Genomic DNA, 27,264 nt, shown 5'->3' on the forward strand with positions numbered 1-27,264 from the left:
TTTGGAGAATCCTTGCGTGTGTTTTTTAAAATTTTTATTGGAGTATAGTTGATTTACAATGTTGTGTTAGTTCCGGGTGTACAGCAAAGTGAATCAGTTATACATATACATATAATCCACTCTTTTTTAGACTCTTTTCCCATACAGGTCATTACAGAGTACTGAGTAGAGTTCCCTGTGCTATACAGTAGGTCCTGATTAGTAATCTAGTTTATAGGTAGTGTTGTGTATATGTCAATCCCAATCTCCCAATTTATCCCTCTCCCCTCCCCACTTTCCCCCCCTGGTAACCATAAGTTTGTTTTCTACACTTGTGACTCTATTTCGAATCCTTGTGTTTTACTCTCGTCCTGAAACTAGATAAAGCCTAGTCATCAATCAACAGGTGAGGAAGTAGAGCCAGGCATTGGTTGAGTGTTGATGTTTCTGGTACAAGCTGACTCTCCGCTCATCATCCCACACCTTCATCAGCCATCATCATGCTGTCTGTCACCTCCTCTTCTCTGAAGAAGGCCCGGGCCATCTTTTGAAAATACAAAGTCCAGCATTGAGACCCTCCCAACTGAGAGAGCAGGAAGGGCCAGGGCTGCTGAGGTGCTCCCTGAACCCCACTCAGGGGATCTGTGTTGTTCCCACCTGGGTGTATTGTGTGGACCCCTAAAATTCCTCCAAACCTCTGCCTCTGCGCTTCCAGATTGCCCCTGAAAGAAATGAACAATAATCATAATACCCACCACGTACTGACCGCTGGTCTCTTGAGGGCTGCCTTGCCATTGGACAACATTTGTTGAGCTCCTGCTGTTTGCCAGACAGCGGGTACATGCTTTATGTGTGTTTAGCCCTTCTGACAACACTGTGATTTAGGACCTGTTAATATGTCTATTTTGCTGAAATGGAAACTGAGGTTCAGAGTGGTTAAATAACAAGGAAAAGTCCATGTTTTTACCCCCTACACTAATATATATGTATATTTGTGTATATATATTCTATACATGTATATTTAACATATATATGATGTTGACTGAAAAAAATGCACAACCTCAAAGTTGAGAAATATGTTTTATTGGGTGGGCAAAACTGAGGACTTAAGCCTGGGACACAGCCTCTCAGCTCTCTCTGAGGGACTGATCCAAAAAGGAGAGGGAGGAACCATCAACTATAGGAGTTTTTGCAACAAAGACCAGGTCATCGGAACATCGAAAGATTCCTGTTAATTAAAGAAAACCAGACATCTCGAGTTAATGAATTTTTAGTGTTTTTCTGTGTCTGGGAAGATGCAAAAGTCTGGGCTCACTGAAATCCTTCCTTTGATATGCACCTCAGCTATGTGGGCCAGTATCCTGTGCTTTCTCATCCTGAGTTCCCTCGGGGTGCACCATCAGGGGAGGCTGTGGCAGTTGACTGCTAGATGGTGGGCATCCTGTTTCCATCCTGAGTTTCCTCAGGGTTCACTCTTGGGGCGGCTATAATGTGATGGCTTGATGGCTGCAACATCCTTTGTTTACTGATATGGCAGGCAACATTTTTTCATTGACAATTATTTATATACAATAGACACTGTTCGTGTTACATATGTTATCTGTTTTACGTGCTACGTGTTTTTTAGACTCTTTGCAAAAAACCTTGCAAGGTAGGTGTTATTCTTTACATTTTGTGAAAAAGAAATTAAAGCCTCTAACAGGCTGAGAAATTTGTCATGTCACTACATCACGATTAACAAGTCAGTGAACAAGATTTTGAATCCAAGTAATCCTTTTGTGAAAACAAAACCCCCCCAAAAACAAAGAAACTATGTTCTTTCCATGCTCCAAAATATATTTTGGTCAAGTGACTTAAGAAACTCTCTCTTAAGCTTGTCTAAAGCAGAAAATAAGACAATAGTGCTTTACTGTAAATTATCAAAAGGCAGGATCAAGCAGGAATAAAGAAAGGGAGCCTGAGGTTTCGGGTGATGAACCCACTGGCTAAATAGGCCCCTGGAAACAGACCCACTTTTTTTTTTTTTTAATTAATTTGTATATTTGTTTATTGACTGTTTTCCTCCAATAGAATGTAATCTTTTTTTTTTTAACATCTTTATTGGAGTATAATTGCTTTACAATGGTGTTAGTTTCTGCTTTATAACAAAGTGAATCAGCTATACATATACATATATCCCCATATCTCCTCCCTCTTGCTAGCTCATGATTTAGGACCCACGCACAGGAGAATTCAGGCTGCATTAATATAAAAATATGACTTGCAGCCCTGGAGATGTGGCTTCAGAGGAAATGATGACTTAATGCTTGTGATCTGTAAGAATGTTGGTGTTTTGGGTCAAATAACCTATGCATTTTCTCAAGGGAGGTAGGTTTGGGGAAAAAAGGCAATAATTAAACTGAACATACCAACAAGGAAAAAATAATTTAACTGTTATGATGACTCATTTAGTTGGCAGCTTCAGGTAATGAGGTGCTCTGGATTAATTTTCCTGAGAGCAGAAACATATCCCTTTAAATGATGAAGCATGTTATCTTCATCAATCTTTGAAGAAAATATTTACGAGGTACATTTTATATTCTCTTCTGTCAGTAGTAGTCTTGACAATTTGTAGGACTAGAGACATAGTTTTGTTTTGTTTTTTTTAAAGAGTTTAAAGAACTATTTGATCTTTGAAAATCATGTTACGTCGTTGGTCCCCAGTGTTTTCATCTACAGTATGTGAACTTTGGGTTAGATGATCATCAAGGTTCCTTCCATCTCTAATATTCTCTAAGTAAAGGGCTCTTGTGCACAATAAAATTTAAAACATAAGAATCATCGAGGGGGCTTGTTAAAAATGCAGATTCTGGGCTTCCCTGGTGGCGCAGTGGTTAAGAATCTGCCTGCCAATGCAGGGGACACGGGTTCGAGCCCTGGTCTGGGAAGATCCCACATGCCGCGGAGCAACTAGGCCCGCGAGCCACAGCTACTGAGCCTGCGCGTCTGGAGCCTGTGCTCCCAACAAGAGAGGCCGCGATAGTGAGAGAGGCCCGCGCACCGCGATGAAGAGTGGCCCATGAAGAGTGGCCCCCGCTTGACGCAACTAGAGAAAGCCCTCGCGCAGAAACGAAGACCCAACACAGCCAAAATAAATAAATAAATAAATTAAAAAAAAAAAAATGCAGATTCTTAGGTATCATTGTTGGAGGTTCTGATTCAGTTGGTTTGAGTGAGGCAAGAGAACCTGTATCATAAATGGGTGCATACCCATGGCCATTTTGATGACCTCATTTTGAGAAACTGATTTCTCTTTCCAGCCTCAGATAACAGATGTCATAACCATTTTTGGCCACCAGGGTACCGTTGCTGCCCTGCCCTCAGTGGTGTGAAGTTGTAAGGGGCTGACCAGACCCAGAGGCCTGTGCTTTGATAGTTTGCTTCTGATCCCATCCTCAGTATTAACTGTCACTTAGTTAATGTAGCTGCTGAGGAAAACCAGATAATCGAGCTGCAAATTAGGTGCCCTGCATTTGTACCTATGCGTCATTAAGTTTTCATCTCAGGCTGGGTAGGGGCGAGGGGAGGACTTCCATTTTCTCCTGTAGTCTAAAGTGCATAAATGAGCCACGGCTATCTTAGACCCTGTTTGGAGGTCTCTTACTCTTTGTTCGCGTTCTTTGTCATCCTAAGAGTCAAGTTTCTGGAAGGGCGACATCAGGAGAAGTGGCAGATTTCTGTGTAAATATGTTAACATTTCATAGTGAGGTTTGGGGTCAGGGCTGTCCCTGACTTCTCTTTTAAATTTCTTTATTTTTTAAACAATTTTATTGATGTATAATTCACATGCCATACAATTGACTCTTTTGAAGTATATGCAATTCAGTGGTTTTTAGTAAAATCTGTGAATTTGTAGAGTTGTATGCACCTATCATGTAATCTAATTTTTGAACATTTCCATCACCCTCCAAAAGAAACCTTGTGCCTATTTGGAATCACTCTCATTCCCACCCCCAGACCCATTCAACTGATAATTTACTTCTTACCTCTATAGATTTGCCTTTTGTAGACATTTCATATAAATGGGATCATACCGTATGTGGTCTCTTGTGTCTAGCTTCTTTTATTTAGCGTAATGTTTTTGAGGTAATGCAGTAGCATGTATCATATTGCCAAAGAATATTCTATAGTATGGATATACTACATTTTATTCATCCATCCACCAATTAATGGACATTTGGTTTGTTTCCACGTTTTCGCCGCTCTGGCTGATGTGTGCATGTAGTTTTAATTTCACTTGGGTGGTTACCTAGGGGTAATTACCTGGGTCATATGATGAATCAGTGTTTCAAAGTAGCAGTTTCGAATGTGACAATTCCACCAGCAAAGCATGAGGGTTCCAGTTTCTCCATATCCTTGCCAACACGTGTTATTATTGGATACAAGTCCTTGATTGGATATATGATTTTCAAATATTTTTTCCTAGTTCATGGCACGTCTTTACTTTTGTAATGGTGTCTTTTGAAATGCATTATTTTTTATCTGAATGAAGCCCAGCTTATTTTTTTCTTTTATCAATATACTTTTTGGTGTCATAGCTAAGAAATCTTCGCCTGACCCAACATCAGTGTCTTGATGCTTACCTAAAATCTTGTAGGCTTTGTTCAATAGGAAGTGACCAGTGACACCTACTATTGAGTGCCTTGTTTAAACAGATGAAAGATGAATATGCACGTTGTGGCCTGAACCTACTCTACTGAAAGCTTGCCGACAGTTTTCCGAAGGTCGTGAAGGTGCCGCAGCCAGACTGGACTCCTCCATCACCATGCCATGGCCTTCTGAGCATCTCTTCCTCATCTTAGTGCCTGCCAGCAGCAGAGGAAGGAGAACATAGGTCTTTCATGTACCTTTTTGTACTATGAGGTAGCACTGTGCTCTCCTTACTTTTTCAGAGCCTTAGGTAGAGGACCCTACCCTGAGGTGCCACAGCTGGAGGAACACAGCCCTTCTCTTTCTATAGGTTTTAGAGTGAGATATCGGGACAGTAGCTCACTCTCAGGCAACAAAAAACCCAACAAAAAACCACCCACTACCTTAGGGTTTTGTCCTAAGAATATGCTGGTTGCAGCCTCTGTAGGTAGACGCCAGGCGTCCCTGAGAGCTTCTGATAGACTTGATACTTCTCCCCAATCCTGTTGTGTCTCTCCTGCTTTCCTAAAATACTAAGTAGTTTGTGTCCACTTTCAGTTCTGGCTTTTTCCCACTGCGTTTAGACTGGGAGAAACGTTATCAAATCCCAGCTTCATGAATGCCTGATTATCACTTGTAACTTTGGTCTCTTGAGCCTAGAAGGCATCTCTTGTGTATAAATGACACTGGACGTTAATATGCACCCTAAACTTGAATACAGTGCACATCTAGTAACAGCTTGTATAAAACGTGTTACTCCCCGAAGTAGTCCTAACACCTTATAATTGAAAAAGTGAGTTATAATTGACCAAATGCTTTCACAAATAGGATCCCTTTTGATCCTCACATCTCTGTGGGGAATTACTGCTCCTTTTTTTAAAAAAACTAATTAATTTTATATTTATTTATTTTTGGCTGTGTTGGGTCGTTGCTGCGCGTGGGCTTTCTCTAGTTGAGGCGGGCGGGGGCTACTCTTCTTGCGGTGCGCGGGCTTCTCATTGCGCTGGCTTCTCTTGTTGCGGAGCACGGGCTCTAGGCGCGCGGGCTTCCGTCGTTGTGGCACACAGGCTCAGTAGTTGTGGCGCATGGGCTCAGTGGCTCCGCAGCATGTGGGATCTTCCCGGACCAGGGCTCGAACCCGTGTCTCCTGCATTGGCAGGCGATTCCTAACCACTGTGCCACCAGGGAAGTCCCTACTGCTCCTTTTTTACGTATGAAGAAAATGTCTGGACTTCCCTGGTGGCATAGTGGTTAGGAATCGCCTGCCAATGCAGGAGACACGGGTTCGAGCCCTGGTCCGGGAAGATCCCACGTGCCGCGGAGCCACTGAGCCCATGCGCCACAACTACTGAGCCTGCGCTCTAGAGCCCGCGAGCCACAACTACTGAGCCCACGTGCCTACGTGCCTAGAGCCTGTGCTCTGCAACAAGAGAAGCCACTGCAATGAGAAGCCCGTGCACCGCAACGAGGAGTAGCCCCCGCCCGCCGCAACTAGAGAAAGCCCACGTGCAGCAACGATGACCCAACGCAGCCAAAAATAAAATATAAACAAAGAAACAAAAAAAGACTTGTCAGAAGTCATTTATCCCCAAATATAGGATTTCTAACACCAAATTTGATGCCTTTCATGTAGCATCATGCTTCCTCTCCAAAGTAATAAAACTGAAATTTTGTAATTTTAAGAATATTAGACATGCCATGTTATATTAGACCTATGGTTAATCTATAAGCAGTCATTTACATTTGGAATGAGATCTGTAGACAGCGATATATATTCACTTTTTAGGACTTATTTCCTTCTCAAGCTTCTATTTCTTGCTACAAAGTAAAACGTTTTGTTTCCTGTTAAAGGAGTTCTAGGCATTGTCAGTGGGTAAGGTTTGTGGTGGTAGCCAGAGTACAGAGATCCTGAACGTGGGGACATCCTTTTGCCATTAAATTTATACTGTGCCCGAAGCTGGGTTGAATAGTTTTAGGCTGTTTGAGGTCCCAGGAAGACTCTTTGCCCACCCAGGGAGCAAAAGGCCCAGGAAAATTTCCATGTGATTTTAGCTTGACCCCATTTACTGGATGATTCATCCCTCCTTTCCTTAATTCCACGCCAGCTTTCTTCACCTAGGTTTTCTCCTTTTCCCGAGACCATTCTTATCGTGATCTCTTGCTTTCTTTGTTTCACCACCTGTGGCTTAGGACCATATTTCTCCAAGTGTGGGCCCTTGAGCAGAAACATCAGTTTGATAGAAATAGAAATTCGGAACCCACAAAATCCGCTTAGTCAGAAACTCGAGGGGATGGGGCCCAGCAGTCTGTCTTTGACACACCTTCCAGGTGATTCTGATGCATGCTCAAGTTTGAGAACCATTGGTGCAGTAGTTAATTTTTTTTTTTTTTTTTTTTTTTAGCATTCCTTTAACGTTTCAAAGTGATTTATGAATTTCATCTGACTTACCACCCTTTAGGACAGCATTTTTCTCGCAGTGCTTTGTTTTTGGCCAAAATAAAGGGTTCCGTGGTCAGCTGGCATGGGAAAGACTACATTCTTATGCATACTTACTCTGTGCCCCCCATACCCTACCCCCAAAGTAGGTAAGGATTCTGGGGTCAGTTGCCAGGTTTCAAATTTTAGCTCTATCATTTAGTAGCTACTATTACTGCCTCCTACTTACCTTAGTGATCTTTGGGGAAGTTACTTTCCTCTCTGAGCCTTTACTGTCTAGCTTGTAAACTCATGGAATAAAATGGCAATTACTTCTGTAGGAAGTTGTGAAGACTAAACAAAGTAATGCACATACAGTGACTCAGGTGGTGTTTGGCACGTGGAGAGCTTCCTTGAATGTCGTGGATCATACTGGCTATGACCCTTGTCATTGCCAGGACTGTACTAAATAAATAAATAACTCTCCATCGGTTATCTCTGGCGCTTGGCATTTCACTGCTCATTTCTAAACCTGAACATTTGCCGTGTGCTCCATTTTTCAATATTATACAAATGAGACTAGTTTTCACTAAAATCCCGAGATAAACTATATTTGAAATTTTGCTTATTTCTTCCTTTTGTTTTCTGCCACCAAGCCACTTTCCTATCTGGGGCAGAATATTTCTTTTGATAGTGATTTAATATTTTAAGCCTTTGTTGAAGAATGTTGTCTAAGATGTGTCGAAAGTCTAAATCAACATTATTTCCTGCCTCAGTTTATTTACCACTTCAAAAAATTTCAGGTGTTTTATATCTATTTCTCTTTATAGATACAGAATCTACCTATAGATATAGAATTAATACAGATATCTATAGATTCTATAACTTTACGGTGTTTCTTCTATTAGGTTATTTTTACTTCAGTGTCTGAGTCTATTCTTAATTAAAAATTCCCTCCACCTACCCTATACTTCCAACAAATCCACAATGAATCTTATTTTATTGGGTCTTCTCCAGAGCCTTTGTAGGAGCCAAATTTGGGGCTATTCGGATGATTCTATCTAACTTTGCCTACAAATTCATAGTCGTCCTCAAGAGCATCCAGAACTCTGGTTGGATACCATTCCATCCTGGTGATTTATTTCACTTTTGTCAGTTAGGACGAGTACAACCCTTGCATTTTTCTTTCTTTACTTTAGCATAGTTGGACTGCTTCATAACAACATTTGTATCCAAATATCCTCTTCAGTAAAATATATCAGAATTTTGATTTATCCTCTTTTCTATCTTTTATTCATCCATGTACTCATGTTTGTAAGTCCAACTGATTCTTGGCTGGCTTTCTACCAATAATAAAAGAAAAAAACAACAACCAGAAAGTCCTTAAATTTTTTTTTTTTTAGCATTCCTTTAACTCTTCAAAGTGATTTATGAATTTCATCTGTCTTACCATCCTTTAGGACAACACTTTTCTCACAGACTTTTGTTTTTGGGCAAAATAAAGGGTTCCGTGGTGAGCTGGCATGGGAAAGACTACATCCTTATGCGTACTTACTCTGTGCCCCCCATACCCTACCCCCAAAGTAGGTTAGTGATTCATAATCCATAGTGGCATTTTGAAAGATTCTGAGATGTACTGCATCAAGAATCTAACAGATTAACTTTGACCTATTCACCGCCCCCCCTCCCCCCCATAAACACCTGTCATCATCCCATGAGCTAATGTTGGATAGGACACCTCTGTGACCTTTTGGTTTAGGAGTTTCCTTATTCTCTTTTGGTCAGTCTTTGTGTGTTTAGATGTACTTCTCTTTTTGTCTTTGCTTATTTGTTTCATTGCTAGTTAGACTTGCTGGGTCTTTTTTCCTTTTGCATTCTCAATATTCATTTGAAAATTTTGTACTTGAACTTTCTGTAACACATCTTTGAAACGATTCCTTTCCTCTTTCTGTCATCTGGTCTCTGAGTGATTGTCTTTTTGTTTTCATGTTTCTTTAGAGTGTTAGCCCTGGATTGGGTCAGATTACTTATGGGGAGTACTTACAATGAGTTTTAGGTCTTGTACTTGTGAATATTTGTTTTTTCCACCTATGCTTTTCCCATACTTATTTTTTTGATAGGCTTCTGTGACCCAAGTTGAAATTTTATAATAATTTACTTTGAACAACAGAATAATTTTTGTTATCTTTCTGTATTCTGTATTGAAATGGTTATTTTCATACTTTTAATAAGAATGCTACTTTGGTACTACTGGTGGTTATAATGGTTTCAGCTGTTTTTTAAATTTACTTAATAGTTCATGTAAGATTTTTAAGCTTCATTGCTTGTGATAGGGAATTAGCAACTAAAATAGTATGTTAACATTTATATTTTCCAGTGAACCTACTCAGAAATTCACTTTTCCTTCACAGAATTTGTAACAGAACTTCATATTGCCTTGCAGTGCTTACTGCATACAAGCTATGCTCTTGTTTCTGCTTGCAGGCTCTTGCCAGATGTCATTTTGTCAATGACACCCATTCCTACCACTGCATTTGAAGTTGCAGACCTCCTTCCCCACACTACCTGTTCCCCTCTCTACTTCATTTTTGTCTTTTGTGTTGATCAATATGTAACAAACTATGCATTTTATTTATTCATTGTGTTTGTTCTCCTTTAATACAAGGTGAACTCCCTGAGGGCAAGTGTTTTCATCTGTTTGGTCACTGCTTTACCTCTACTGTCTAGAACAGTGTGACACATTATGAATGCAGAGTAAGTTTTTTTTTTTTTTTTTTTTTAATGATGCGATCTTTTTTTTTTAAATTTTTAAATTTATTTACTTATTTATTTATTTTTGGCTGTGTTGGGTCTTCGTTTCTGTGCGAGGGCTTTCTCCAGTTGCGACAATTGGGGGCCACTCTTCATCGCGGTGCGCGGGCCTCTCACTATCGCGGCCTCTCTTGTTGCGGAGCACAGGCTCCAGACGCGCAGGCTCAGTAATTGTGGCTCACAGGCCTAGTCGCTCCGTGGCATGTGGGATCTTCCCAGACCAGGGCTCGAACCCGTGTCCCCTGCATTGGCAGGCAGATTCTCAACCACTGCGCCACCAGGGAAGCCCCAGAGAAAGTTTTTTATTGAAGTACAGTTGATTTACAATGTTAATTTCTGCTGTACAGCAAAGAGACTCAGTTACATATATATGCATTCTTTCTCATACTTTTCCATTATGGTTTATCACAGGATATTGAATTTAGTTCCCTGTGCTGTATAGTAGGACCTTGTTGTTTATCCATCCTATATATAATAGTTTGCGTCTGCTAACCCCAAACTCTCAATCCATCTGTCCCCCACTGAATTCTTGATTTAAAAAAAATTTAATCTCAGGAGATGTAGAAAATGCATTCCATAACATTCAGTATCTATTCATGATACAAAATGAACAGACTATCATTAGAAGGTATAAATATTCAGCAGATGTGATATTTAATGGTGAAACATTGAAAACATTCTTTTTTAATATTGGAAACAAGATAAGACACCTTTCACCAATAAGATAAGATAATCCTTCTTTGCAGCATTATATAGGAAGTCTTCCACAGGAAGAAAAAGAAGAATTCTTAGCATTGGAGAAGAAGAAACTGCTATCACTAGTCATTGAGGATATCTTGTCCCTGTAGAAAAACCAAAAGAATCTACAGATGAAGTATTCGAATGAATAAAAGTGGTTATTTAGCAAGTATACTGCAAACAAAATCAATATACAAAATCAGTTGCATTTCTGTACTCTGCTACAACTATTTAGAAAAGGCAATGGGATACCATTTATAATATTATCACAATTATAAAGTACCTAGGAATAACTCTAGCAAAAATAGGCAACAACTATATGGAGAAAAGTATAAAACAAAGACACTTAAGAAAAACTAAAGGAATGGAGAAATAAATCTTATTTCAATAGAAAATTTCAATCTACAGGAGATGTGATTCTCCCCAAATTGTTTTAGAGATTTTATGACACTAAAATGAATTTCCTTCACCTCCCTCCCCCACATAGAACATGTGAGCTGATTCTTAACAGCAAATGGAAGAGTGAATTGGCGATTTTTGACCTACTAGATATTAAGACTCGCTATTATAAAACTCTACCAATTAAGACAGCATGGTGCTGAGCAGAAATAAACATAGATGATTGGAAGAGATTAGAGAAGCCAGGAGCACAGCCGTACATTTATGGTAAAGAGGAATATATAAATATATATGTATATGTTTTGGGGGTCAACCTTTAAGTTCTCTTAGCAAATTATAGTTATACATTGCAGTGTTATCAATTAGTCACCATGCTATACATTAGAACCTCAGAACTTATTCATCTTATAGCTTGAAGTTTGTAGACTTTATTTTTTTAGAGCAGTTTTATGTTCACAACAAAATTGAGTGAAAAGGTACAGAGATTTCCCATGTACCCCCTGTTCCCACATACGTATAGCCTCCACCATTATCAACTACTCAGCAGAGAAGTATATTTGTTACAATTGATGAATCTACATTTACACTTCATTAGCACCCAAAGTCCATAGTTTACATTAGGATTCACGCTTGGTGTTGTATGTTCTCTGGGTTTTGACTAATGACATTATCCACCATTATGGTATCACTTAGTTGGAATCAAAGAGTATGTAGCCTTTCAGATTGGCTTCTTTCACTTAGTAATAAGCATTTAAAGTTCTTGCATATCTTTTCATGGGTTGATGGCTTATTTCTTTTTAGTGCTGAATAATATTCCATTATCTGGATGCACCAGTTTGTTTACCCATTCATCTACCGAAGGGCATCTTGGTGGCTTCCAAGTTTTGGCAATTATGAATAAAGCTGCTATGAAACATCTGTGTCCAGGTTTTTGATGTGGACATAATTTTCCAACTCCCTTGTGTAAATACCAAGGAGTCCGATTGCTGGATCGTATAGTAAGAGTATGTTTAGTTTTGTAAGACACTGCCAAACTCTCTTCCAGAATGGCTGTACTATTTTGCATTCCCACCAGCAATGAATGAGCATTCCTATTACTTCACATTCTTGCAAGTATTTGGGGCTGTCAGTGTTTGGATTTTCATTTTTCTAATAGGTAGGAGCATTGTCTTTAATTGGCGGGGGGGGGAATAAAGGAAGTAACTCAGATATTCATTAATATCAATAGAATGATCTTGATTAAGCATGGTCGGTCCCTGAACTAGTGTCCTCCCGGACTGGGGAGTGCAGCGCGGGGCGGGGACTCGCAGAGAGGAGAACAGCGCATCAACCCCAGCGGGAGGCGCGCAGGTCTCGGGATGCGGAAGGCGGGCAGGCGCCGCGCTCCTCTCCGCCCCCGCGAGCGAGACGGTCACGTGCAGCGGAGGGGCTGACCTCCGCGGGCGGGCCTGGGAGGGGCGCCGCGCCGGTGGTTCAGGGTCGCCCGAGGCTAGGCGCGAGGCGGGCACTTGCGCAGCGCGGGGCGGAGTGCGAGCCGGGGCCGGAACCGCCGCGGGTGGGGAAGGGCGGGGAGGAGCCTGGGAGCGCGCCGGCCACCGCAGGGGGAGGGGAGGGGAGGGGCGGGGCGGAGCCGCGGCCCGCGCGCCCGTCGGAGGGGGAGGGACAGAGCAGCCATTGGGCGCGCTCAGGTTGGCCGCTGCGAGCGTGTGGCGAGCGTGGACCGCGGCGCGGCGGTGCGACTCCTTTCTCGGCCCTTCTCCCCGCCCCAGGCGAGGGCACCGTGTGGCGGCGGCGGGGCCAGCGAGGCCGGAGGAGGCGGCTGTGCCCGGGCATGGTGGTCTGGGGCAACGCGGAAGGTGAGCGACCCCCGGGCCGGCGGTGGGGGTGGGGGCGGGGTGGGACTGGCCTCGCGTCGCCGGGCGGTGGCCCAAGCGCGGGCGGCCTGAGGCGGGGCGGGGGCGGCGCGCCGGCCCGGCCCCCGCGGCCCTTGGTCTCGCGGCCTGTGCGGCCCGCGAGAAAAAAAAAAAAAAGAAAAAAGAACTTAAAAATTGAGAGTTGCATATATAATAAAATGGCATGAAACTATACACAAGCATTGTTCCAAAACCAGTTTGCTGGTTTTGATACTGTAATATAGTTAGGTAAGATGTAACCATTGGAGGAAACTGGATGAAGCATACATAGGACTTCTCTGTACTATTTTTGCAACTTCTTTTTTACCTCTGATTTTTTCAAAATGAAAAAGAAGTCAACAATTTTAGTGCTGTTTTCTTGTAGATGAAATAGTGTCCCGCCATGAAAGCAATGAATTGCTGATAAAAACCGAGGGCTACATCTCAAAAACATCATATTGAATAAAAAAGCAAATAGCATAAAAAGATATAGTATAAAGCTCAGAACATACAACCTAAACAATATATTATTTAGAGATACAGCTATGAGAAAATTAACAAGAAAAGCAAGTGAATGATAAGACACAAACTTGAAGATAATGTTTATCTCAAAGGACTAATGGAGGGTATGTGACCAAGAAAAGGGATTCAGGGTCCTCAAAGGTGATTGTAATGTTCTTTTCCTTAAATTTTTATTAATCACTATTTTATAACAACTCTGAAGTCTTAAAAATGTATAAACCTGATCTTTAGCATTTAATAATCACCTTTATTGAAAAGAGTAAAATTAAGTGAAAGGTGAATAAAATTCAGCAACATTAAACATGTGTGATAGAGCATATAATTATAAGAGCATCTAAGAGAAGATTGGGTTCTAGATTAAATTCTGGTCTGACTAATTTGGGGTTAGTAGGTTTTGGTCAGTGGTTTTTGAAGGGCGGTCCCTGGGCCAGCAGCATTAGTACCACTTAGATATTTGTTAGAAACGTAAATTCTCAGAGCTTCCCCCAGACCTACGCTCTTGGGGAAGAGCCCAGCACTCTCTATTTTAACACAAACCCTCCAGGAGGTTCTGATGTGCACAGACTTTTGAGAGTCACCAGGAAGTTCAACTTTCTCACCCATAAAATTAGAAGATAAAACTAGATCAGTGTTTCCCATAGTGTGGTAGATGTAGTACTGATCATGTGCAAGATGTTTTTAAGTGATAGACACATCACCATTTAAACTTTTATTTATTGTAATGTTTGTTCGCCTAGTACAGATAGCTTACCAAACCCATAAGTTCACTGATGTTGTGTCATACATTGCTAAGTTAAAAAAAAAAAAAAAAAAGGAAAGGAATCAACTTAATGTAAATATAAATAATAAGGCAAAATAGTAAGGTATGTATAGCAGAAAGTAACACAGCATTGTAAATCAACTATACTCCAACAAAAATTTAAAAAGTAAGGTGATATGAGAATATCACAAAATTCCTGGGGTTAGTTCTTAGATATTAAAGTTTCGGTAGTCCTGAAGAGGATCAATCTTGAAAATATTTTCCATTCTAAACTTCTGAGACTTCATGTGCTTGCTTTTCTTACAGATCTGCCTCCTTAATTTTGCTTTTTAAAATTCAAGCTAATACGTTAAAAATTTAGTCCACACAGCTTGTGTTGGGAGAGGAATGGCCTGTTAATGTGCTTTTGTATTGGGGGATACTTATCTGAGATTGAAAATTTAACCATAGTTAATGGAAAGTGTGGATAATTCACATGCGAATCATTAAAATTAAATACATTAAGGAGAAATCTGTTTTGAAAACATGATTTAATTTTAGAAGCACTTTCTTTCACTACGTGTAGTATTTATAGTGGAATAGGCAGATGGTTTTATGTAAGGAAATGAAATGAGGTTTGTGGACAGTAAGAAACATATTTTAATAATTAGGGATTTAGACTTTGAAAAGTCTATACAAGTTATAAACAGCTACAACCTGACCGGCCCTTTTGTTAAAAAGTAAATTGATTGATTTATTTATTTTTGGCTGCGTTGGGTCTTTGTTGCTGTGTGTGGGCTTTCTCTAGTTGCGGCGAGCGGGGACTACTCTTCCTTGCGGTGCGTGGGCTCTAGGCGCGCGGGCTTCAGTAGTTGTGGCACTTGGGCTCAGTAGTTGTGGCTCGTGGGCTTAGTTGCTCCGCAGCACGTGAGATCTTCCTGGACCAGGGCTCGAACCCGTGTCCCCTGCATTGGCAAGTGGATTCTATAGCACTGCGCCACCAGGAAAGCCCATGACTGGCCTTTTTAACTGGCATTTTAAATAGCTTTTTTGCGATGTAGTTCACATACAGTTCACCCACTTAAAGTATACAATTCAGAGGTTGTGTATAGCCAGAGAGTTGTGCAGCCATCACGGTGCACAATTCTAGAACATTTCATTACCCCAGAAAGCAACCCTATATCCATTAGCAATTATTCTCCATTCCCTCTACACTCTCAACCCTAGGCAACCACTTATCTACATCTTATTTCTAGGGATTTGCCTATTCTGGGCATTTCATATAAATAGAATTTATATTTCATATAAACATAATGATATGTAGCCTCTTGTGACTGGCTTCCTTAATATAATATTTTCAAGGTTCATCCGTATTGTAGCATGTATCAGTACTTTATTCCTTCTTATTGCTGAATAATATTCTGTTCTATTGATATGATATGTCACTTGATGGACATTTGGGTTGTTTGCACTTCTTGTCTTTTATGAATAATGTTGCATGTATGAACATTCATGTACAAGGGTCTGTGTGAAAGTATGTTTTAATTTCTGTTTTATAGCTCGGAGTGGGATTTCTGGGTCAGATGATGACTGTGTTTAACATTGTAAGGAACTGACTGGATCTAAAATGCATTCTCATTCAAAGCAAAATTACAAGTTTGCTGAAAACTTAAATACATTTCTGTTCTAATTTATAATAAGGTACCAATTTTGTTTGTCAATGGTTTTATTACAGAATATCTCTCTAAAATGATATTTGGCAAAAATCATCATTAAAATACATGTTTTTGAAAACAGCAGCTTACAAACGGCTGTTCTACATCACAATTTATCATCATTTATCAAAATTGTCACATCTTCTGTGACATGGTTCTTTCTCTGCATATTTTATCGCTGCCTGTGTCATTTAGCATTTAGGGGAAGAAAATGTCATGGAATCTGCTTCCTGAGCTGATGATTGAATTCAGATTGTTTTGGTTGACTTTTACAAATAAATTACATGTTAAGAAACTGATGGTAGTTTTTTTTTCTAAAATTCTCGTTTCAGCAATAATAAAAATCATACTTCTAAAATAAAAACATAACATTTTGTAGTCTAGCTGCATCTGACACTTGATATTTTGCTGTGTTGCCCTATTAATATTTTGAAGTTATAAGGAGAGATACTTTTTTGTGTAATGAGAATTTATGTTCAGTAAATTGTTAATATTTGACCTTGTCTTACTTTCTTCTAATGCTTTCCTAAAGGCTTATGTACTAAACTACCTACCTTTAGATTTCTTTTTAGGAAAGGTGTTCAAGATATTTCTTTTTCATACCTACTTGTGAAATGAGGTTTTTAGCACCTCCTTGTTATGAAGGAATATTTCTGAAAAAAATAAGATAAACAACTAAAGGCAGTGAATAACTGAAGTAATAGAGAAGTGGTAGTATAGAAAAAAGATGCTCCTCAGGGAAGAGAAAGAAAAAATACCAGTTGGACTTGAATGGATAAGATTTATTTAAAGCCTTTCATTGCTGCATGAAGGATAAACAAAAAGAGTAGTAAGGCAGCATGAGGCATTCAGTGTCCTTGTAAAGAAGACAAGCAATATCCTTAATCTCTGAATCTATAACTATATGATTCTACACATAGATCAGCTAAAATCATCCTTTGTTTTATTTCTAGTAGGGATAAGCTGTTGTATGCACAATATTGTAATGGATGTTTGTAGTGAAGACTTGAAGCATTTGGATCATTTGGGAAGTAGACTCAGACAGGGTTTAGTGTGTCGAATACTTGTAAGCATGTGCCCTTGGGAACAACATAGTGGGAGGGAGGCAGAGGCGTCAGGATTGGGCAGAAGCTTACGTCAAAGTGTCTCCTTGGCCAGCCTTCCAAGAGAGGTTTGTTGATAGCTTGGATGTGGGGTATGACAGAAAGAGGTGTCAGGATGATTTCAAGGATTTCAGCCTAACTAACTAGAAGGACGAAGTTGTCATCAACTTCATCCTTTGAAAGGAGGTTTGGTGGAGAAGATCTGGAGTTAGGTGGGCCTGTTAAACGTTCGAGATCTGTAAAACATCTATTGGCAGAGGATGAGTTGGTGAGTCCATATGTGAAACTGGAGCCCAGGAAAGAGGTCTGCAGTATACATAAACATGGGGGTGGTCAGCATAGGATAGATGCTAGTTAGACCAGGAGACTAGCTGAGACCACCAAGTGAGCATGTGTAGACTGACTTGAGGATGAGACAGGGCTGAGTCCTGGGACACTTCAGCGCTTAGAAATTGGGGCAAATAGGGGAAACCAGCAGAGGAGACTGGGATGGAGCCCCAGGACCCAGCACACTGCTTAACAGCAGTGGGTAGTAGATGTTTATTTAGTGGATAAATGTCCAAAGGGGAGGGAAAATAACATGGGACAATGATGAATTTTATTTCTCCAGGTAGAATAAATTAAAAGGTGAAAAATAGGATCAACTGTTATCTATCTCCTCGGTGAATGGGTGGGGAGTGAGTCATGGAAATTAGAATAAAAATAGATGTGTTCTTTTCTATAAAAATAGATGTGTATACATATAAAATAGGAACCGTTCCTTTTAATAAACTGAAGTATTTTTAATGCAGTTACTTTCTTTTAATCTTTATGGTACCTATTGTGCTTGTGTGGCTAATTCTTCGAGCAACTGTATAAAAATGTCCCTTGTGTATAGAGATGAATCCAGTTCTTCAGATTGATTATTTCTATTGTTTGTGAATATGCTTTAAAGTAGCACATTAAGTAGTTGAAACTCATTTGAGAAATTATCCTATATTTGTATCTCTCTTCTTGGTACTAAATGACAGAAGAATTTCATTTATATATTTGCTTCCATATATTTGATAATTTACAGTAGAATTTTCAGTGTTCTTCATGGTTAAAATTGGTACTAAAGGTGATTTGGAAATTGTGTTGAGCATGTATCTTGCTAAACTATAGAAGACAGACATTTTCTTCAAGGATTTTATATTCTAGGTGAAAAAGTTAAAACATTTGTGGAAAGGTACATAAACAATTTTCTTGGGAAAATATGCAGTTATGTCATTGAAACTCTGAGTCCTGTCTTCCACTGAGCGGGACATTTATTAAAGAATAGACTGAAAGTAGAAATATCTGTAAGCTTGAATTTTGACAGAATGAAAGAAGAATACAAAAATCAAGCTCACAAACTCAGCTGCCTTGATGTGGATGAAGCTTCTGTGAACAGACAGCTACTGTCCTTGAATAATAGTTCACATATCTTTTAAAGTGAATTAAGCTTTGGTTGTATTGGACCTGACCGGTCGGTGAGAAGGAGATGGCTGAGTCCAGGGAGGCGTGTGAGCTTTCTCAAGACAGACTAGAGTCGCTGGTGACTGAGACAAGTAGTGAAACGTTATTTCAAGGGTTGAAATGTGAATAGGAACCAGTGATTTAACAATGCTCATCTCTAACTTTAAGCCTTTTCTTGAGCCAGAAACCTTGGTTTTTTATGAGAGTTTGAGATTCCCTGAAGATACAACCTAGGTTGGACAGTTACCCAGCTCTATTATATATTTAAGCTCAGGAAAGTTATGTGAACTGTGTTACTGCTTCTTGTTTTTGTGAATTTTTGGTCCAGGCTTTCAGAAAGACCTGAGCTGAACTCTAGGACAAAGCTTGTGGTGACCACCATTGCTGTTTCAAGCCACTGTCCTCTGTGTTTCTTTCTGTCATTCAGGAATTTTGTTGTCATAGCTCCTCTATTACTGACGTGTGTGTGTGTGTGTGTGTGTGTGTGTGTAGGGGGTGTCCTTCATTTGTAAATTCTGTAATCTTTGGACCTTGGATGGAGATGGTAAATACAGAAGTCTTAGAATAGAATTGGTCCCAAACTATTTTGAGAGAAAACACAAAGCATATTAAAACTTACCTTTTCAATTAAAGCATAGGGAAACCATTCACAAAAAGGGTGCAGAAGTTGATGCTGTTGTTTATTGTGTTATATGCTGGTTATAGACCTTCATTTTACGGTTATTTCTCTGAAATGCAGTAAAAAAAAAAAAACCCAAAAAACAAAAAACAATGCCTAGCACCATAGCAGCCCCTATGAAATGAGGCATATGCTGTTTCTAAGACTCACAGCATGTTTTTCTGATACTGTGTTTGCCCATAAACATGTTGATGGTAGGTGCTGTCTGAGGCAGGGGCGGTTTTCCTATGGAAATCCTCTCTTGAACATACTGGTTTCTGATTCCCCTTGAGGAAGAATGAAGCTCCTTTTTGCTTCCTTAGCAAATTTGATACTTCAAGTATTAATAACATAGCCAGTGGTTGATATGTATCTTGATGACTTACAGGTCATCATGATGGCTGCTCTGTCATAAGTTGCTGTGGTTTCAGAGCACGTTAGAACTGTACGCAGCGTTTTGAGGTGGGAGGGAGCTGAGGTGTAATGAAAGAGAAATTCCCTGCACAGCAGTGGTGATGCCTTAATGATAAAATCATCTTGCTCGGTCTCAAAATCACTGGGTCTGCCAGCAACAGCATTAGATGTGAAGTCTGACCTGGGCTTCCATTTTGATTTTGCCATTAAAAGCGTTATGACTTTGCCCTCAGCACTTCTGCGAGTCTAGAGGAATGTTAATTACTAAATGAAAACAAATTTATGAGATCCTTTTGATGGAGTAGAGTGTAATATCTGCTGAGTGCCCCAATATACATTCAGCCCTCTAGAGGAGAAGACTTATAAGTGGTAAAGAGTAGGCTGCTTTTGGAGAAGGAAGCGTGAGGTGAGATGGCAAATTTGGGAATACGTTTTCTAAGGAAGGCCTTGGAGGAGGCCATCATTCTGTAAACCTGAACTTGAGATACAGCAGTGTCCGTTTTGGGGATAGGAGGTCTCTGGGGCAGTTATGATTGGGAGTGTGTGAAAATACTGATTCAGAGCCACGAGACCCTGTGACATTGGCTGCATCTAACCCAGGTCTTTCTCATTTAGGGCCCCAGACTAGGGAAGCTACAGTTATCTTCTGAAAGATAGTAAAAAAGATGATCTTGCTGCTCTTAAAGTGAAAGAATCCAAATTTTGGTGCAGAAATGTTTTAGGGACAGGATTGCCCCCATGTTTTTAATATCACTCTTGACTGATTGTTTATTTCGCTGCTTATTTGGGGAAAAGGATATGGAAGTTCAGGTTGGGAAAATTACTTGGAAGAGTTTCTTAAGAATAACCTCATTAGATAGTTTGTGTGTAGATGTGAGAATAAAGTTTTCTTAGAAACAAATGATTTTTTTTATAGTTCAAATATTTTATTTTCCTTAAAGATAGGAGTAGATTTTATAGTTGGAGACTCTTGCTATTATTTAAGCAATAACCAATAAATGTGAGTAAGTAGCAATTATTTAGGAAGAATGATATAATGATGAACTATTGGAAAATATAAAAACTATAGATAGCATTGTGGAATTGGAAGGGACTTATCACCTGATTTTATAGACAGTTTATCTCATTATTCAGCCTCCTCACTGTAAAATGGTAAAAATATTAGTTGATCCAGAGTTATTTTAAGGAATAAAAGAGAATTTATTCATTCAACAATTATTTATTAAGTGCTTACTAGGTGCTGAGGCACATGCAGGTTCAGAGGATGTGTCTGTGTATTAGAAAGAAGAAAATCCTGGCCTTCATGGATTTTACTGACTAAGAGGCAAGAGGCTTTACCCAGTGATGACAAACGTGATGAGGGCTTCCAGTGTGCTCCCTGCAGTGGTGTTTTAGACTGAACACAGTGCCTGATAGTTGTGGTAGAAGAAGACTAGCACCAATGTGTCTTGGATGCAAAGTACACCCATTATCTCATTTAAATCTAACACCAGTTCTATAAACTAGGTCTAGTTTCCCCCCTTTTACAGCTGAGCAATGTTGTGTTCTTTTAGGTCTGTGATCAAATCATGGTTATTAAATAAATTAATGAGTAAACTTGGACCTAAAGTGTGGTCCAAGGTCTTCAGCCAGATAGTGGCAGAGCTGGCACTAGAACTGGTTTTGACTCAAGCTCAGGGCTCCTTTCATTGTACCACATTGCCCCTCAGAGCGTGCATGGGCAAATAATCGTATGTACCATGGTAGATAGGAAGAGTGCACAGTTTCAGAGATCCCATACTTGCCAATATGAAAATCATTTCACACAGTACAAATAATAACAGTGAAATCAGGGCTGCTGGCATCCTCAGTTTTAATTCCCATCGCTAGTTATATTCAGTTATCCAGTGAGATGGACTTTGAGCTGTGGATTTAGTGTATTAAGTAATAGGATCCAACTCGAAGTTTTCTCTGGCAAGCTATTGGCTGTGAAGTAAATTCAAGGCTATTCATCCAAAACGTAAGGTGTCCTGAAGTAGATGTATATGTCATCTTGTCTAATGGGTGGGTTGTGTGAGAGATTTTTCTTTCCAAATTGAGTCATTGGAGACCATTGCTCCTATTACTGCCTTTGAAGTCCTGCAGCTGGTGAACCTTTGGTAGTTGAGATTTCTTTCTCAAAAAACAAAAACCAAAAACATGTATTATAAGTATTTGTAGTCTAGTTGTGTGTGGGTTACGTGTCTTAATTAGTAAAGTTCTAGTGAATGTCTTGGGATTTTATAAAAACTTCAGTAATAACAACTAAAAATGAACACTTCTGATCCTTTCTCGTGACCCCATAATCAAATCCAAGTCAGTTTCTACTCTCTGCCTGCTATCCTCCAACTCTGAACCATCTTGAAAATACTTGTTTTTTCTAAACATTGTTAGTTTAGGGAGTTACTTGGAGTGAGAGAGTCTCTTTCCTTTGGCTTCCTTTGGGTCAGCAAAGCAGAGGAGTTAGTTTTGGAGGGTTCTCCTTCTATGCATCATCAATTTTAGTCCTTGGCAACGTCTCCAGTCCCAAAGAAATGATGTGGGACTCCCCACGTCTTCCAGAATTTTTAGAAGGCATGTGATGTATTAACAGTACCTGTGTCTCTTCTGTAATTCATTTGGGCTCTGCAAAATGCCAAAGTGTATCTAATAGAGCAGTACAAGACATGTGCCTATTTTCTTAAAAGTCAACCTTAATTTCGTGTCACTCCAGTCTGCCGCTGGTCTACCCAATAATTAGGATTTTAAGGCTTATGAGTAGTTAGGGGCGCTCCTAGTCCAGAAAGGAGATGCAACTGAAAATATGACATATATTGGCACTACCACTGCAGTGCTTTGGGTTTAAATATTCATCAGACAAAACTAAACTCTATGAAATGAATGCCAGGATAGACCAGTCTCATCCTGATTTCCTGTCTGGAGTCTATTGCTATAAAAGGTGTATATGTTTATAATTCCTGCCCCTAATAGTCCCTTGCTTCTGTAGAGCAGTGTTTCTTTCCCAAGCACTTAAATATGTTTGATTGTACCCTTGCACCTGTCTTTTAAGGCAGACACACTCAAGTTGACACACAGTTTTTCTCATGACAGGGACCAGTTGTGATTTATGGCCATTTACAGGATGTCAGTGATGTGGAGAGGGTACATTTTGAGCGAACAAGGCTATATATGTATATCCTTTCACTTGGCAATAAAGAACATGGTAAAAAGCTGTTTTCTTCTCAGTGAAGAGCCCTTAGGCTAACTTCCTATAATGTTCACCTAATGTGTTACTATGTTCAAGTCACCGTAACAAATATTTCTTGAGTGCCTGCCTCCTGCAAGGTATTCCACTGGCTGAAGTGAAAGTTTCTGTGAGAAGCCTGATGTATAGAATTTGGAAGTAAAAAAATGCGGTGTTAGTGTGGGTCTTTACTGCTTTAGTTGAAAAGAAAGTGTTATGAGGTAACCTGTCTTTTCCTTTATGAATTTGGCTTGTTTAGTAAGAAACATATTAACCAAAGATGAAAGGTAGATTCAGAAACATTTATTCACTTTTAATATGAGTGTAAACTTTTATTTTCACCAGAAATTCCTAAACACCTTGATTATAATAAAGTACAACCCTGATTTTGGCGTTCAGGGCCAAGGATAAAAGATTCGTAGACTTACTGAAGAGTAGATTCTATGAAAGCACAGACTCCTGATAAACGCTGAGTGCCCTGTAGTCCTCTAGATCAGCGGTCCCTAACCTTTTTGGCACCAGGGACCAGTTTCGTGGAAGACAGTTTTTCCACGGACGGGGGGTTGGGGGTATGGTTCAGGTGGTAATGTGAGTGATGGGAAGCGGCAGATGAAGCTTCGCTGGCTCCCCGCCACTCACCTCTTGCTGTGCGGCCAGGTTCCTGGGGGGTTGGGGACCCCTGCTCTACATAACTGTCCTAAAAGTGGAAGAACCAGTCTTTTTGTTGGTGAGGACCCCGTGGCCTCCATCATTGTAACTACTGTGATATAACCTGTAGTGTGTGATTGATAAATAATTTAATACTGTTGACAGGGGTATTTGTTGCTTACTTTGTCCATTTGCAAGCAGTTCTTTCTTCCTCATGATACTCCTTGCATTAATAGTTGAGCGAAATGACATGGTGAGTCAATAAGACTGCTTTCCCTGTGACCAGAGTTGTCAGGACAAGTCAAGGTCTAATCAGACATTTTCATTTCATTAAGTTGGACTTTTGCCAGAGCCTTTTGGAAGCCAGCATAACACTTGTTCTTGCAGGTCATTGGCCCAGACACAGTCACATGATTACACCTCCATGCGAGAATGTCTGGGAAATGTTGTTTTATAGTCTTGTTTCGGAATAAAAATCAGGGTTCTGACGTTAAGAAAAAGGCTACTGCTGAGCTACCCCAATTCTTTTCCCTACCTCCGATTTCTTCCTGATACTTAGATGGAAGATCTGGCTGTATTCCTTTTCTTGAACTCTGTGTGGCATACTTGGGTACTTCATGTCCTAGTCTTTCAACCTGAGAGGAGGATCCTTCAAGTTTTTGCAGCTTTCAGCTCCATGAGCTCAGTAGGAGTATCCTTGAAGCAAAATAAGAACGGGGTGTTGCATGCTCTTTATTTTTTTTAAATTTCATATTTTAATGATCAATTTTAGTTATCTATGCAAAGTGATTCATGCAGATCATAAAATTCTTAGAGGAAAAGGAACCCTGGGACAGAAGACATGGGTCCACTGAGGGCGGTAGTCATGGTTTGCAAATAAAAATTGTGACTGCAGCCAGAAGAAGGAACAGTGGGTGCTGAGAAAGGAAATGACAGATAACCATTCCTAGAGGCTTTATTTGGCTTTTTAGAAATAAGTAAATGAAAAGTTCCCTCTAGTTTGCTGCTTTGAGTCTTCCCTTTGAACACATCATCTAGGCAGAGTTGACATAGATGGTTCTTTTAATTTAAAATCTCTGTAGTCTTCAAACAAGGAGGCCCCATGCAGGCAGTCTCATAGATGGTTGTACATGAATTACTCATCTGTCTTCAAGAAAGGGAGTTTGTGATTTCCTTCTAAGAAAAGGATTTGCAGGATGTGGCGGGAACGAGGTGAGTGAGGCCTTCAACTTCCATGCAGTTGTAGACATTTTGGAGGCAACTTGAACTCTTTGGATCATACTTTAATCCCTGATACCTAAGGATGGCGATCCTAATTTCAGCATCTGGGTGGTATTCATGAAAGACTTCTGGTTGAATAAGTTCGGAAGGATGCTCATATGAATAAACCTTATTATATGCCCCAGTTTCTGGGCAGCCTGCAGTACCGAGTTCTGACCTGGGATTAGGATGCCTTGTGTGGAGCTAGTGCCACTGCAGCTCTTAAGTCTCATCCAAGATGGTTATTTTCCATGTGCTTCTGAGTAGCTGTTTCTTTGGCTTTCTAATAGCATGGATACTCAGCATAATCACAGACTCCTAGATATGGAAGTATCTGAATGATAATGTAGTCTAATTTCGAAAGAAATGAAATGAAAGAGGCCAAGTGACTTGCTTCAAGGTATCTGGTAGAAAAACTGGTGTTAGAACCTTGGTTCCGTGTTCTCAGTCCAGTGCTGTCTTGCAGTGCACTGAATTTCTCAGAGAAAATGAGACTAAATGCGGTGTTTTTCTGTGTCCTCCTTTGCTCCTGGTACTTAACAGACCTGGAATCTACTCATGTATGTGTCAGGTTTTAGATCAGCAATAGGCTCACTGATTATGGAAATAATTGGGGAGATGTGATATGTGTGAAAGTTTCAGGTAAGCGAGGCAAGGGGTTATTGTGGTGGATTGGGAGATGTTTGCCAGTTCAACTCACATTTCTGCAGTGCGTGATGGGACTTGGGGCTCTTCTTTCTGTAGCTTATTAACAGATAAGCTGTTTCGCTGCTGGAGCTGCTGAATCTACAATAGCATGAATCAGCAAGAAGGAGGTGTGATTAGTCACGTGGACTTAGGCCTTTCCCATTGCCAAGGCTTGATATATTCACATCTTCCACTTTTTTTTTTTCCTTCCGGTTTTACTGAGATATAATTGACATACAGCACTGTAAAAGTTTAAGGTATATAGCGTAGTGCTTTGACTTGCATACATCATGAAATGATTATCACAGTAAGTTTAGTGACCATTCATCATCTCATATAGGTACAAAATTAAAGTAGAAAAAAAGTGTTTTTTTTCACATCTGTTTTTTCCTCTTTGTAGAGGCTCATCACATGGAATGATAGCATGTTTAGTCTTCTGTGTTACACTTGGTTTAGTCCACGTAATTACATGTAATGTAAAATTACATACAGTGCAAATCAGTCAAGAGGCTATCTTTCCTTCCTCCATCTCTGAGACATGGGTGACCACTGGAGGCCACTCTGTTGACATTTCTTGCTCTTGTCGTGGCCCTGTTGCCAATCAGTCTAAAAAATATTTTTCTGTGAATTTCTTGTGAAGTTATTTACATGAAAAGTTTTCTAAACGTATGTAATTCAAACTTGATTCTTTGTTTAATGCCAGTGTAATTTTTATGGACTAGAAAAACAATTATATGAATTCTAGATTTTCCCGGGAAATCTATAACATGCAGATCTGAAGTTCATATGGGACCTCTGTCTCCTCGTGAGCCCTAGGTAAGGTACAGTGAGGTTGGAGAGGTGGATAAAGGAAGGAGTGAGTGATGCTTCATTGAGGAAGGTGAGCAAGGTGGCCAGATAGGTTTGTTTCATGACAAAGAGTGTGATTTAAGCACTTGCTTTCTTTTGAAAACATCTCTTTTCACCATCTCCCTATCCTGATATCACAGGAGGAAGGAAAAAACCAAACAAACCTGTTGCCTCATTTCCTAAAGCAGTAATTCTCAAACCTTAATGAACATGCAAATCACCTTGCATTTTCCAAGACTGCCGACTCTGATTTAATAGTGGTGGGGCAGTGGTTCTCAAAGTGTGTTCCTCAGAGCAGCAGCTCTGGTTCCGCCAGCTGTGTTAGAACTATAAATTCATGGACCTCGCCTGACCTGCTGAATTAAAATCTCAGAGGATCGGCCTCAGAAACTGTTTTTACACATTCACCAGGTGATTGTTGTGTACCTTGAACATTTGAGAATCACTGCCAGTGAAGCTATTCTCTTGGGATTTTCCCAGGCCTCTGGTATTTGCTACTCTGTGATTGGGCCTTGGTATTATTCCCTTGCTATTTAGCAATTGAAACTTTGGGGCAGAGATGTTACTTGAGGCTCCTGACTGGATGTTAGTGTCCAGCAAGTTAACTGGCTCTATTAAAGTATGTTTCTTAGTCCTTCACCACTCTCTCTGTTATAACCCTGATACTTTCTTTGTAAAGCAAAGATGCCATTTCATGGAATCATGAACATCAGTACCATGGCTAGACACCATACATAACATGGCGATTGGGTAATACCTTAAAAGGTAGACTGAAAAAGAAACCGACGAAATAAAACACCCCAGAAGAAAATGCTCTTGTAGATTTTCAGGGGTTTTACATGTTAATATCAACTGAGTCCCAATTCACAGATAGTTTCAATCATATTAATAGCCAGTGGGCGTTGTTACCTAGATTCTATGCCTGCTTGGTTCAGATGGGTGCAACCATGCTTAGCAGTGCCTTTACCAGTGTTGCCATTACTGGTGAAGGAAGAGTATTTTATAATAGGGATTGAATTCTCTCAGAAGTCAGTTTTCTTAAGTTATTT

General features: G+C 40.0%; 1 protein-coding gene and 1 long non-coding RNA gene across 2 annotated transcripts in view; both read left to right on the plus strand.

The window, feature by feature from the left end:
* LOC130706699 (ELKS/Rab6-interacting/CAST family member 1-like) overlaps positions 1-27,264 on the plus strand; it is a 237,652-nt gene that overhangs the window by 85,675 nt on the left and 124,713 nt on the right.
* Positions 12,658-27,264, plus strand: part of LOC130706701 (uncharacterized) — a 37,856-nt gene continuing 23,249 nt past the window's right edge. Inside the window, exon 1 of the long non-coding RNA XR_009006862.1 lies at positions 12,658-12,867. This is a non-coding gene — a long non-coding RNA (uncharacterized LOC130706701). The remainder of the gene's footprint in view (positions 12,868-27,264) is intronic.

This window comes from Balaenoptera acutorostrata, unplaced genomic scaffold (assembly GCF_949987535.1).
Source record: "Balaenoptera acutorostrata unplaced genomic scaffold, mBalAcu1.1 scaffold_376, whole genome shotgun sequence".
NCBI lineage: Eukaryota > Metazoa > Chordata > Mammalia > Artiodactyla > Balaenopteridae > Balaenoptera > Balaenoptera acutorostrata.